The following is a 14,228-nucleotide window of genomic DNA, read 5'->3' as shown; positions in this document are numbered from 1 at the left end:
GCACTTCAAAATGTATGATATAATTTGGATTAAATTTAGATAAATACTGTGTGATCACCACAAGGCGATAATTTCACTCCACTTGGGTTTAGCACCAGATGTAGTATAACTGTAACTAATGTGGGGTTAACTTTGTACTATTTCCCAATTCTCTGTGCCCAAAATCCTGAGACAAATGGTATACATTTCCAGAGGCTTCAGTTCACTTCTGTTACAGGGAGATGGTGATGTAGTGGTAATGTCACTGGAATAGTAACCCAGAGGCCCAGGCTAATGTCCTGCAGACATGGTTTCAAATCTCACCATGGTAGGTGGAATTTAAATTCAATTCATTAATAAAAATTTGGAATTAAAAGTGTTACGACAAGGTGAGGAAGGCATCCCAGGTTCCCCTCTGGCCCCTTTCCTGGTTTGGCCGTAACAGGGTTTAACTTTTAAAACACAGTGTTTTTAGCTTAACACCTCAGTGAATCCTTGCTCACTGATCTCTAATTGTAATTGCCAATGAGCCAATCAGACAGGTTTCCTTAGGTTTAAACAAGAAAGATGTAAGTTCATTAACCTTACCACTCTCACTTGGTTAAAATGACTAGAATACGCGATGCAACCACGCTAGCATTCATGTGCGATAACCACACACACAAGCAGATACAGAGGGGAAGAAAGAACTGGGGGGGGGGGGGGGGAACGGTGTTGAAGTAGGGTTGGCAATAAATATAATTCAATTACTGTCTTTCGGTTTGGATGTAAAGTCCTTGATTGGAGTTGCAGTCTTGCAGTTCTTGCTGGGGCCCAGTGGACATTTTGTTTCTCTGGTATCAGAATGTTGAAGAGGCCCTCTGTTTTGAGACTTAAGCTGCTTCAATGGGTCCCTAGGACTTTGCTTGAGAGAGAGACAGAGAGAGAGAAGGATCTTCCTTCTCTTCGGTCTTCAAATTGCAGTCTGCCTCAAACCTTTCTGTGAGGCACAATTCAAACAGTTCCCAGTCTGGCCAGCAGGTAACCAGCTCTTTATCTGAAACAGCATCTTCTGGGGAGGATTGTTGATTTCAAATGTTCTCCAGTCACACTCAGTTGGGGGGGCTAGGGTGTTGGGGGTGGGGGGATGCGGGTGGAGGTTTGTCTCATACAAAGTCAATGGCTCTCAATGTCTTTTGATCATCACTATTGACAAAACCCATCTCGCTAATTGAATCAGGGAGCATTCCCATTGTTTCTCTATACAGCTGTCCATTGGAATGCAAATGTGCAACCAGGTTTTCAGTCGTTCAGCTTTGTGGTCTTCTTAAACAAGTTATGTTTAATGTCCAGTAAAAAGTTCAAGTAGAGTTCCAGATGATGAAATTAATATGTTTCCATTTGGCCGGTGTGGTTTCAGTCACAAAAGTTAGTCTCAGTAACAATGCCGTGAAACTATCATTGATTGTTGTAAAATTCCATCCGGTTCACTGAAGATTTAGGGAAGGAAATCTGCCATGCTTACTTGGTCTGGCCTACACGTGACTCTAGTTTGCTTTACAGCACTTCAAAATGGTTGACTCTGAAATGGCTTAGCAAGCCACTCAGGTGTCAAGGGCAATTAGAGACGAGCAACAAATGCTGGCCTTGCCAGTGATGCCCACATCACAAGAAAGAATTTTAAAAAACCTTTCTCAAGTAGTTAATATTCGGGTGTGAGCCCAGGCAGTAAAATCTAGATAACACTGACTGGAAAATCTAGGCTTAAATACCGTTGAGTCATTTGATCATTGATGGGGGAAGGGGCTTGAGTGGGATGGAGGTGGGGTGGGGTGGGGTTCATCACAATCTGATCCCATCCTCTTCCAGATACACACGATTCATGTGACCATGATTAGGAGTAAGATCTTTTGTCGATTTTGCTTCCCTTAATTGAGGGCATTGATATCAATGGTAGCAACACTTACTGACAACTTGGTTGAGATCAGTCAAATCACCACAGGATTGGAATGAAAGCTGGCAACTTCTGATCTCACTTACAGAGTTACACATTACTATTATCAGCTGAGTCAACAGGGGAGATAGAAGCAAACTGTTTAAATTTAATTTTTGAACCTTTGATAATGAGAGAACTGTTCCATTGCTACATTAAAGTTTAACCAAAACGATGGAATCTGCTAAGTGAAGCACTCTTCATGTGTCCATGAACAGGGAATGATGCAAAGACAGCAGGACCACATTGGTTTAAGCAGCTATCACGTACTTTCACATACAGTGTAACAGTGCCTTGATTTAAAGCTGCTTTTTGTTTGATCAGTCCCATAGTAGTGTTGCAAATTGTTTCAGTGACTTGCATACTCCTACTCTTCTGTATTGTTATCACTGCGTTTGTTCCAGATTCCTTGGGCAACTAAAGATACAATTAATACTTCTTTTTTCATCTTGCATATTGTAGTAAAAAACACCAGGAGACTGAGAAGAGATGTGGAAAAGACACAGTATCCACCGGGGGTAAAAAAAAAGATAAAAACTAGAAAAGACTGAAGATAAAAATGAGGCAGGTGTCATTTGGACAGGAAAACTCATTTAACAAAGTACAACATATCAGGGTCAGCATACTTCATCTGAAAGCTGCTTTATTTTGAATCTAGGTCAAGACGATTGCACTGAAGTTCAGAAAAGTCCAAGTTCGTCTAATCTCACCTCTTTACATCTTGCCACTGAGGGAAAAATGGACCTCTTGTAGGATCATCCATGTCTTTGATCCCTCCAAACTCAATTATTTCAATGCTTTCCTGGCTGACCTCCCATCTACCACTCTCCTTAAACTTCAGCTCATCCAAAACCTTGTTGCCCATATCCTAACTCACACCAAATGCCATTCACCCATCACCTCAATGCCTTACATTGGCTCCCAGTCCAGCAATGCTTCAATTTAAAATTCTCAACTATATTTTCAACTCCCTACATGGCCTCATTCCTCTTTACCTCTTTAACCTCCACTAGCCCTATAATCTACCAAGACTTCTGTGCTCCTCCAATTCTGGCCTCTTGTGCATCTTTGATTTCCAATGCTCCATCATTGGTGTCAATGCTTTTAGCTATCTAGGCCAAAGCATTGAAATTCCCTCCCTAAACCTTTCCACCTCTCTCTCCTTTAAAACACTCCTTAAAATATTTCTTTGACCAAGGATTTGATCATCTGTCCCAATAACTCTTTATGTGGCATGGTGTCAAATTTTGTCTGATAATATTCTGTGAAGTGCCTTGTGATGTTAAAGGTGCTATATAAATGCAAGGTCTTGCTTCTGTTAGCAACTTACAGTAGGTCCTTGATATCCATCAGAGTGAAAGGGAAATCCTTTGGAAATTAGAGAGAGGAAAAGACCAGTTGGTCTGCCAAACGTGTCTCATAATGTCAAGTGCAACGTATCCTTGATCCCCTTACTTCCTTCTGTCCCCCAACCCCCCAGACAACATGCATCTCCGGGGAGAGGCAAAATAAAATTAGAAAAAATCTAGGCTCATTTAGGCAGAAGACAACTTTGGAAAATTCCGCTCTGACCCCAAATTCCCAGAAATCATGGTGCCTATGAAACCCATCTCCCAATACCCCACCCATCTTCTGCATGTAGATATGTTGACCACAGGCAGGAAGTCATCCAGCTCCTTTATGAGTGATAACAGCAAATTTGCATTCATTAGGGCAGCACAGTGGCGCAGTGGTTAGCACCGCAGCCTCACAGTTCCAGGGACCCAGGTTCAGTTCTGGGTACTGCCTGTGCGGAGTTTGCAAGTTCTCCCTGTGACTGTGTGGGTTTTCGCCGGGTGCTCCGGTTTCCTCCCACAGCCAAAGACTTGCAGGTGATAGGTAAGTTGGCCGTTGTAAATTGCCCCTAGTGTAGGTAGGTGGTAGGGAATATGGGATTACTGTAGGGTTAGTATAAATGGGTGGTTGTTGGTCGGCACAGACTTGGTGGGCCGAAGGGCCTGTTTCAGTGCTGTATCTAAAAATAAAAAATTACATGAGCCAGCAACTTGTTCCATTGGTCAACAGCTCTCTGTGAAAAGAACTACCTCCTGACATCTAGTCTAGTTCTATGTTTTATATAACATAACCTGTTCCTTGTCCTCGCTCACCTATCTAACTCAAATAGACAATCCACATGTACCAAATCTAACCTTTCATTATTTTAAGGACTTCAATAAAATCTCTTTGAAGTCTGCACCTTTCCCAGATTTTAAGTCAATTGTCATAACTATAGGCCTTTAAGCTAAGTATCAAATTTCTGGGGCCTCAAGTTCATCCCCCATATAAACGGACCCAAATTAGGCAAAGTATTCGAAATGAAGCCTATTCAAGGTTTTATGAAAGGACAGAATAGTATTTTTTGGTTTGTAATTAATCATGCTAGCACTCTATTTATTTCTGTAATAGCTTTGTGAGATTGGTCATGCACCTTCAATGGTTCTTGACCAGTAACACATGTCTGTCTCCTGCTCAACAGCATCAAGCTTGCAGCCCTACATAATGTACGCATGTTGTTGGCACTATCCATGTGCATAACACTACATTTATCTATTCCTAATTACATCTACAGATGGGCTCATTCCTCTATGACATCTACTTTGAATCTAGAGGCGGAATTTAATGTTCCCCAAGGGAGCGGGTTGCGAGACGGTGGGGGCTGTTAAATCGGGAGGGAAGGCGGGAGGTGGTGTGCTCATAGCTTTCTTGACACCGATTATATCAGTAGCAGGGAAGGTCGAGGACGGCCTTCCTGGCCAGTGGCCAATTGAGACCTGTAAGTGGCCAATTAAGAGCTACTTAAGGGTCTCTTCCTGCTGCCTTTGGTATACTCCAGCAAGGGTCACTCCAGCAGAAACACCGCCCCCCCCCCCACTTTCACCAATGACCCCATCCCTGCACCCGCCAGGGCCGCCTACCTGACTGGTCCAGGCGACCCTGGCCCCATTCACCTGGGTTCCAGGTTGGTGTCCATGATATTGCTCCGGGCTGGGTGAGAGAGGACCTTCTGTTCTAGAACCTATATTGAGACTTTCCAACAACCCTTTCTCCACTGTCAAGGTGGTCATTACAGTGCATCTCTAACCTTCTAACATCTTGTATAATGTCCAGTCAAACTAATGGGCCTGTAATTTCCCGATTCTAACTTATTGCCCTTTTTAAATATTGGCACCACACAGGTCGCCCTCAAGTCCATGGCAACAATCCCAGAGCTCAGCGAGCTATTAAATATGAGTAAAGGGCTCACAGAAGACAGTTCCTATTTCTTTGAGTACTGCAGGATATTAACTGGGGCTAACCAAATTATGATTTAGGTTTTTACTTTTATTTGCATATGTCTCAATTTGAATGGATCATATCTCTCCTCTTGAGGAAGGCACTTGGATTGCTGTTGTTGGTGAGATGTAAGCCAGCACCACTATTTTTGATCTACTTCAAAATTGTCCTGATTTACTTGCTTCACAGGCCCAGGATACATAGGATCTGCAGGGAGGATTGCTCCAACTGCTTGCTGCTCTTTCAAGGCCGTGCGCCTAGACTTCCATTTTAAAATTCTTATTCTTGTTTTCAATTTCCTCCATGGCCTCGCCCTCCACACACCCCCCCACACCCCCAATCTCTGTTAGCTCCTCCAGCCCCACAACCCCCTGAGATTTCTGCAGTCTTCCAATTCTAGCCTCTTGTGCAACCTCAATTTTCATCATCCCATCTTTGGCAGCTGTGCCTTCAGCTGTCTAGGCCCTAAGCTCTGGAATTACCTCCTAAATCTCACCACCTCTCCTATTTCTCTCTCCTCCTTTAAGGTACTCCTTAGAACCTACCTTTTTGACCATGTTTTTGATCACCTGTCCCAATATCTTCTTATTTTTTTTTTATTCATTCATGAGATGTGGGCGTCGCTGGCCAGGCCAGCATTTATTGCCCATCCCTAATTGCCCTTGAGAAGGTGGTGGTGAGCTGCCTTCTTGAACCGCTGCAGTCCATGTGAGGTGGGTACATCCACAGTGCTGTTAGGAAGGGAGTTCCAGGATTTTGACCTAGCGACAGTGAAGGAACGTCGATCTAGTTCCAAGTCAGGATGGTGTGTGACTTGGATGGGATGTGGCTTGATAATAATTTTGTTCTATAACTCTCTTGCAAAATGCTTATGTTAAAGGTGAATATAAATACAAGTTGCTGCTGCTGTAGAGAGACATTACATGATGTTCACCATTATGCGTAATGCAATCGGTGGTAAATGGACACTGTTGGATACAGTTTGTTTCGTTGATGAAGAAAACCAGATTGTGGGATGAATTTTACCCTCGGCGGACGGGAGCCTTCCACCGACTGAAAAGCTGGTGGCGAACCCGCCTCCATCTGGCCTGGGGATCCGGCAAGCATTTTACGGTCCCGGGCCTTTAATTGGTCTGAGGCGGCACTTGCACCTCATTGAGACAGGAAGTCCCACCTAATGGAGCTGCCAACCAATCAGCGGGCCGACAACTCTCTGTCCCATCAGTGCCACTGGGAGTGGTGCCCGCTGCTGGGACTACAACCGTAGATGAAGGATGGCCCAGGAAGGAAGGTAGGTTTTTGGGGCCTCACGGGGGGTGATCGGTCAGACTCCGGCGAGGCAAGAGTGTTCGATTGGGGCGACAGGGGGCGTGTTGGGTGTTGCGGGTGGTTGGGGCACCGGGGGGGCGGCCCTCTGTCGGGCACAGGGTGTCTGCTTAATAGGGAACCCCACCCGAGGCTGTCAGAAAACCACCTGCTTTGGTCAGGTGGCTTTTCTCGGGCCTGGGCTGCCTGACCAGCCAAGGGTAAAATCCCTGTGGTGGCGGGCAGAGGCCCTTAAGTGGCCGTTAACTGTCCACTTAAGGGCCATGATTGGCCTGGAATGGGCAGGCTGGTTTCCACCGCCGCCCTCCTCAGTAAAGTGGCGGCGGAGGTGAGAGTGGGTCAGGAAGGCCCCCCCGAGCCCCCCACTCCATTTTACGCCCTTCCCCCACCACATTCCCGCTCTTTCGGAGGGGGGGGGGCGTAAAATTCAGCACTATGTTTTAGTTTGAATGAACCATTTGTTTGATGGTGCTGTCCTCTTGGGGAGGGCACTTAGTGTATAAGTTGTCCTAGTGAGATTGGACTCTGCCAAGTCTCACGGTATTGGATCTTTTCAAAATAATTTCGATTCAATTGCTCCACATGTCTTCGGTTGCTCATTCAAGCCCTTCTGTGACTTCATGTGACTTTAGAGGGAGATTATAAGGTAAAGCCTTCCCCAACTGGTGAACATCATTGGTTACAGGCTGTTTTTTGACCAAGAAAACCAGATTGTGTTTTAGATTCTAGCAGTTTCCTCTCCCTGGGGAAGGCACACGTGAGTGTTAGTTTGACCTCGTGTCATTGGGCTAGCCCAGTCAATATCCAAATTAAAAGTAGTCCTGATTCAGTTGCAGATACAATTCAGTTGCGCTTGTAATTTGTGTTCAAACTGACTCACCATAATGGGCCCCTTGTCCTAGAGGTCGCTGTAGCGGCTAGTGATCAATTTTGATCCAATAGCTTAATCCACCCAAACCCAAATGGCTTCAGCTGTAGCCTGTAAATATAAAACCAGGTTCACTTTCACAAAGGTGGACACATATCCTCCTCCTTGTCCTCCTGTACTCAGTCTGTGCTTAGTTTGAGTTTCTAAGTGGCCTATTTAGATTACCTAATCAAGTTTCCAGTGTGTGTAAATGTGACCCATATTTTAAAACTGAGATCTTCTTGATAAAATGCTGTCAGTCCAGATTGCCACTTAATTTCATAAAAGTGGAGAGCTTTCAAGCTATGTAAATTATAGATACTGATTTCCCACTAAGCTGTAATTGCTCCATAAGAACTTAGCAAATCTCTCAATTATAGAAATTACAATACAGAAGGAAGCCACTCAGCCCACTATGCCTGTGCTAGCTCTTCAACTGGGCTTATGCACTCTTACCTCATTTGCTTCATCATTTTGATATTCTTCCTTTTAAAATCATCTTTCAATTGTCTTTCAAAATGATGTTACACTTTCTGTTTCAGTGCCACATATGGCAAAGCATTCCATGATCTAATATTGCAGTGTGTGAAAACATTTCTTCCAACTTCCCCCACATTCTTCTTGTGATAATCCTGAGTCTTGGTCAAATTGTTACTGATTTACAAGCCAGTGGAAACAAGCTTTCACTATTTACTCTCTCATAGTCTTTCATAATTTTTATGCTCCTTAATCTTCTCAGTTAGTGATGAGCATCTCAATTCATTTGAGCCTTCCTTCATAACTATAACCTCTGATTCCTGATATCTCATGTATCTTTGCGGTACCATTACCAGAGGATGATCAAAACTGCACACAATATTCTAGATCTTGCCTAACTCATATCTTGTGCAAATTCAACAACACTTCCAAGCTTTTGCATTTCGTGCTGCTATATATAAAAGTCAGAAACCCATTTACCGTTATATGGTATTTTCTTCCTACATTCTCACCTTTAAAGATTTGTGTAGCTGCACCCCTAGACCTTACTCTTCTTTCTTTCTGCTTTCCGAAGTGTCTTAAAACATTCTGCACAACAAGTTACTTTTGAAAAACAATCACTGCTGCAACAGAGATAAATAGAGCACCTCTTAAAAATGCTATCTTACTACAGGACAAGGTTGTTATCTGCTTGGAGGAATCAGAAGCACTGGGTTGTAGAAATAAAGTGCAAAATATAATCCCCACTACTTACACCATCCAGTTTAAATTGGGCAAATAGTGTAATGCATTTGCCATCACCATGATTATCAATTACAAAGTGGCTGCTTACATTGTGCTCAGTGTGCCAGCTAGTTCAGGCAGAAACAGGTGTAATGAGCTCAGGAGATTGAGGCAAGGTTGACCAATCTCTGAGGGCAGCGTCAGTACGGAAGAGTAAGTGAGGAGTTCATGGTTCTTTGCCACATCTGTCAGTGTGAGAATCACACAGAACGTTACACAATAACTGTGGTGTACAGTGCTCCAGAGAAAGGAATGAGCGAGTCAGAATTATAAGTTTAGAAGAATGAGAGGTGATCTCATTGAAACATGCAAGATTCTGAAGATACTTGACAGGGTAGACACTGGTTGCTTCCCTGGCTGGGGAATCTAGAACATTGGGGCACAGTCTCAGGATAATGGGACAATCATTTAGGACTAAGATGAGGAGAAATTTTTCACTCAGAGGGTTGTTAATCTTTGGACTTGTCTATCCCAGAGGGTTGTGGATGCTCCATCATTGTATATTTAATACTGAGATTGACAGATTTTTGATCTCTCAGGAAATCAATGAATATGGCGAGTGGTCAAGAAAGTGGAATTGAGGTAGAAGATCAGCCATGATCATATTGAATGGCGGAGCAGGCTTGAGGGGCTGAATGATCTATTTCTGCTCCTATTTCTTATATATTCTTATACATGTTCTTATTACAGGGTAGTTCAGGTATAGTAAGGATATTAATGGGCTTTAAACAGAACACTGAAGCACAAACTGTCTACCTTGTATAACCTACAAAATATGTTAGCACCAAAGAGTCCGCTAAAAGCGAAAGGGCCTTTAGTGTAAAATGCTGTCAATCTGAATTACAAACAGAAAAGGCTAAAAGCATAGAGCAGGTCAATTAGCTTCTGTAGAGAGAACAAGCAGTTGACATTTGGGGCTTGTATCTTGCTTCAAAACTGAAAAATAAGAGACAAGCATGTCTAATCAAATCAGAGATAGGGAGCAGCGAAGGAATAACAGCTAAACTACCGAAGTGGGAAATACCAGTGTAAAGTAACAGATCATCTCAGTCAAGTAATAGAAAGAAACTTTAATTAAATAAATAGGGCTTCATTCAGCAGGATGGGTTTGGAGGGATGGGGTGGCAGCGGGCAATGCCTCTATGATCCTTAGGGTACATCAAACAGTCTGGAGAGTTTTAGTTAAATGAGATTTTCTGATGAGACTATTTTGTTTCAAATCTGTTAAACTAGAAAGGAAGAGTGCCTTATTTATTTTCACTGATAAATACAGAAATGCAAACTTGAATAGAAATGAAAAAAAATCTACGCTGAAATCTGAAATAAGAACAGAAAACACATAAAGGCCCTTCAAATCTGAAAAGAAAATAAATAAAAGGGTGAACTCACTCATTCTGCATTTCAAGCACTGAGCTGTACTTGAAGTCAAACAAAGGTGGTGGGTACAGTGTTGAAACATAATCTCTGGCCGATGCTCCCTTCAAACATGCATCCCACTGGGATCCATGAATTCAACCTACAATGTCTTATCAAACCAAAAAAACTTCACACAATGCACTACTTTTGCATTCACTTGATTTTGACTGTTCTGCGATTTGGAACATGCCTCAGGGTTATTTGTGCATGTTTTTCAATAGGCTGGGTAACGTTTTGGTTTGTGTTCTGTTATATATCATTGACATAATGAGCAGAATTTTCCCAGCTCGGTGGAGGCGGGTTCTGATGCGGGTGAGGTGGGAAAATCCCGGTGCACTCTTCCAGCTTTCCCTGGGGCAATTTCCGAATCCTGCGTGGAATCCCCTTGGGTGGTGGGAAAGCAATTGAGATGATTCGAAAGGCTATTAAGTGCCTTTTAAACCCTGAATACCTTCTTTCCCAACACAGCACAGCTTCCATGCTGTATCTGCACCTCGCCAGGATCACCGAGGCGAGTGCACAGCGGGAAGAGATTCTTCGGTGAAACTGACAAGCTGGGAATGCTTTGATCAGTGAAACTGAAGAGGTCCAACCATGACCCTTGAGAAACTGCTGCTCAAAGCACTTTGTCACTCATGGAGTGCCAACTTCTTAGAAGGCACTTCATCTGCCTTGCACTTCTCCACGGCATGGAAGAAGCTTATGCTACTCCACCTTCCCCCTCTGCTGAGGGGCAAGACGAGAAGCCACACTGCTGCCAACAGGTCCAGCAGCAGTACCAGTTGCCTTCTCCTCAACCGCATGCCTCTACACAGGGCGGTTAGGATGGGCATCAAAATCTAGTCTGAAGGAGGCAAGACACCCAAAACAGAGTCTACAGGCAGAGGATCTGCTCTCCCAACATGTCCAAGCATCTGTGCCTCAAAAAGCTCAGGTTGTCACGGCAGACTGCCACTGATATCGGCAGCTTCCTGAAACAAGATATCCTTTCAGTGGGCCAGGTGGGAATGTATTGCCAGTGGCCAATAAGGTGCCTGTCACTGGAGGGTCACACCCACACGCGTTCTCGCACCCACCCTGGTGTTCTGCCTCTCACCAAATACTGTGCTCTCTTCCCCTTCAAGGAAAGAAAGCAGAGAGTAATGAGTGTATGGAAAGGAGAGAAGGACACCATAGGTGGAAGTTGACTGTGAGGCATGGGTGCAAGAGAGCAATAGGTTGAGGGTGAGTGTGAGTGTTGGCTGCTGGATGGGGATGTGAGGTGCCTGAAGGGAGAAGAATGAGTGCAGCTGTAAGGTCTGTTGACCTGAGACATGCTGTGCAGGAAAATACTGGGAAAGTCAGAGTGTGGGGCTTACCACTTCAAAGTGTTATGTCATTCACCTTCACCAGCCTCCCAAGGTCCCGGATCCTCTTGGTGCACTGTCTCCAGGTTGGAGAGACAAAACCTCTGCTGCTAACTTCCACGGCCACTTCCACCCATGCCTGCTTGGTTGGAGAGGCTGCCCTCTTCCTCCTGCCCTTGGAAGAGCTCACCTCACTGCAGCCCCTCAGATCCCACAGCAGGACCTCCAGGTAAGAATGAGAGGCCCAGGGAAAAGCCTTCCCAGGTCTCCTCTCCAATCCTGTGGTTGCTGAAGCCTCAAAAATCCAAGTGCTGGTGAGCCCTTGTAACTTATGTTGTGGTCCTTTAAATTAGAAATCCTTCCTTTGACAGAATGGGTGCATCATCCTGCCAGCCCTCCCTGACTGATCGTGGAACCTGGAGGTGCAATGATATTTAAATTGCTTTGGGAAAGAGCAACCACAAGGCATGCAAATCAGCACAGGCAGGGACTCAGTGGACAAGATTCCTCCCAATGTCACTCTCTCTCTTCCCCATCCTCATTTTTTGTCGGTTTGACAGCTCACATTTAAGATTTCTCATCTGTAGTTCAAAATATGTTTGCAAGATAGACCCATCCTCAGGTTTTGTCAACTGAGATTGGACAAAGCAAATATCATGTTACGTATTTTCAATTTTAAAAAAAATGTTCACTTTATTTACCATCTTATGTCTCCCAGAAACGAAAGATGTTGTTTGAAGAAAGCATACTGTCCAGGACACCAGGAAGAACTCCTTGCTCTTTTTTTGAATAATGTTATGGGATCTTGAGATTCCATCTCAGTCAGGACCTTGGTTTAATGGGTCATCTGAAGCACTGGACCTCAGACAATATAGCCATCCATAGTAACACACTGGAGTTGGGCTGAGACCCACAACCACCTGTCTGACAGGCAGAAGTGCTACAACTGAGATAATCTGCCACTCCTTACAACGGGTGGAAATTCTTATGACTTGTCTTTGGTAAGCTGTAGAATGTATTATTGTAACTTATCCAGGTATCTATCTATTCCACTAAAATTGGTACCTGTATCATTTGTTCCATTGAACAGTCCTATGTAAACATCCCTATGGAGATTTTCATGTTAAAATGTTCACTATTTATCCTATCCAGTCCCTCTGATGCGTATGGATGGTATCTAATGATTTCTAACCTTAATATAATCACTAACCTGTAATGCTGAAGCTGTAGTACCAGAAATCTTTAAGCGTTTTCAACACATGTTTGCAGGCTTTGGTCCTTAAAGTGACACTATATTAATTCCACCCTGCCCCTCCCAACAAAAATTACTCAAAAACCTTTTTGAAAATTTTTCACCTTTCACTTTTTTCTCAGTAACTGAAATTTCTCATATCCAAAATCAAAAAAAAAAAATCATGGCTCACAATAACAGGTTCGATTCATTCATTAAATTGCATTTGTGTTTTTAATGTCATCAGTAAGTTTTAGTTTCAAGACCTTAGCTTCTCCTGAAAGCCTGGACTTGGACCTGATTTTTTTTTTTCTCAGAACTGCGATACTGTTGGCTGAATTCAAGTTGTGTTTATACTGAGTTTTTAAACATAGGCTGTGTGTGTTTGAGAGAGACAGGGAGAGAGAGAAAGAGAAACAAAGGCAAAAAGAGATGTCAGAGAAAACTGCTAACAGACCTGTTATAGCTTTTGTGTTGTGTTCTATAAATTTCAGAAAGTTCATTAAACTGAAGGAGGGCCTGAATATTTTTAGCCATCCTAATGAGTTCATTAAAGCATAACACATTACTTGAATTTAAAAGACCTCAAATTATCACCTGATTACTATTTCTGTTACATTGACAGTTAGAAAATAGAAGCATTTTGGGGCTAAAACTCTGCAGCCTTTTCAATGCACTCCAACTGTAACTTTGGTAGGAATTTGGCAGAAGAGTTACAAATTAGGCTAGTATTTGGATCTGTCAGGTGCAAGCAAAATAAAAAGAAACAGAGACAGGCACTGAGAGACATAATCAGAGAGACAGATCTATACTGATGCCAGGCCAAAGGACTCTCAATGCTGCCAAGTTCCAGCAGCCCAACTGAAATTCTGCCAAACCCCAGAAGCATGTTCAGTGCCACCAAAGCCCCAAACTAAACCTCAATGCCCTGCAATCAATGGGGCTTCACTAAAGAGATTGAAAGAGTTACAATTCTTTAGACTGATGATTCCTGGCATGGTGTTACAAAGAGCCCTCCAACATTCCACCACTTGCTGTGGGTGGACACCGATATAGGGCATCCACTGGCTATTGAAACGACAATCTCCCAGGGGCGTGTAATAGAACCAGGGTAGGACAAATTGAATCAGTCACTGTAAATTAGTGGTCTTGATGCAACATTAAACATCCCTATTGTTATGACATAGTGGATCCTCCCATATCCTTCCATAGCAATGCTATGGGAGATCTGCTAGTAACCTACAAAAAAGTTATGAACGGTACACATTGTCTATCTGCCTCTTATTCCGTGTCTGACTTTTTTCATCGCACTTTTGTACATCTGCTGCTGTTTTAGTTTGAGCCGATGAGCACTGAAAAGGTAGGGAACATATGAATCAAAAGCATGAAAACAGTTGGAAAGCTGCCAGTGTGAGGCTGCGAAAGGTGTGTGAAACAATCATTTCTGAATAACTGATGAGGAGAGCATACCAAGAGACA

The sequence above is a fragment of the Heterodontus francisci genome, chromosome 14, assembly GCF_036365525.1.
Source record: "Heterodontus francisci isolate sHetFra1 chromosome 14, sHetFra1.hap1, whole genome shotgun sequence".
In the NCBI taxonomy this organism is placed as follows: domain Eukaryota; kingdom Metazoa; phylum Chordata; class Chondrichthyes; order Heterodontiformes; family Heterodontidae; genus Heterodontus; species Heterodontus francisci.
This window is presented reverse-complemented; position numbering follows the sequence as displayed.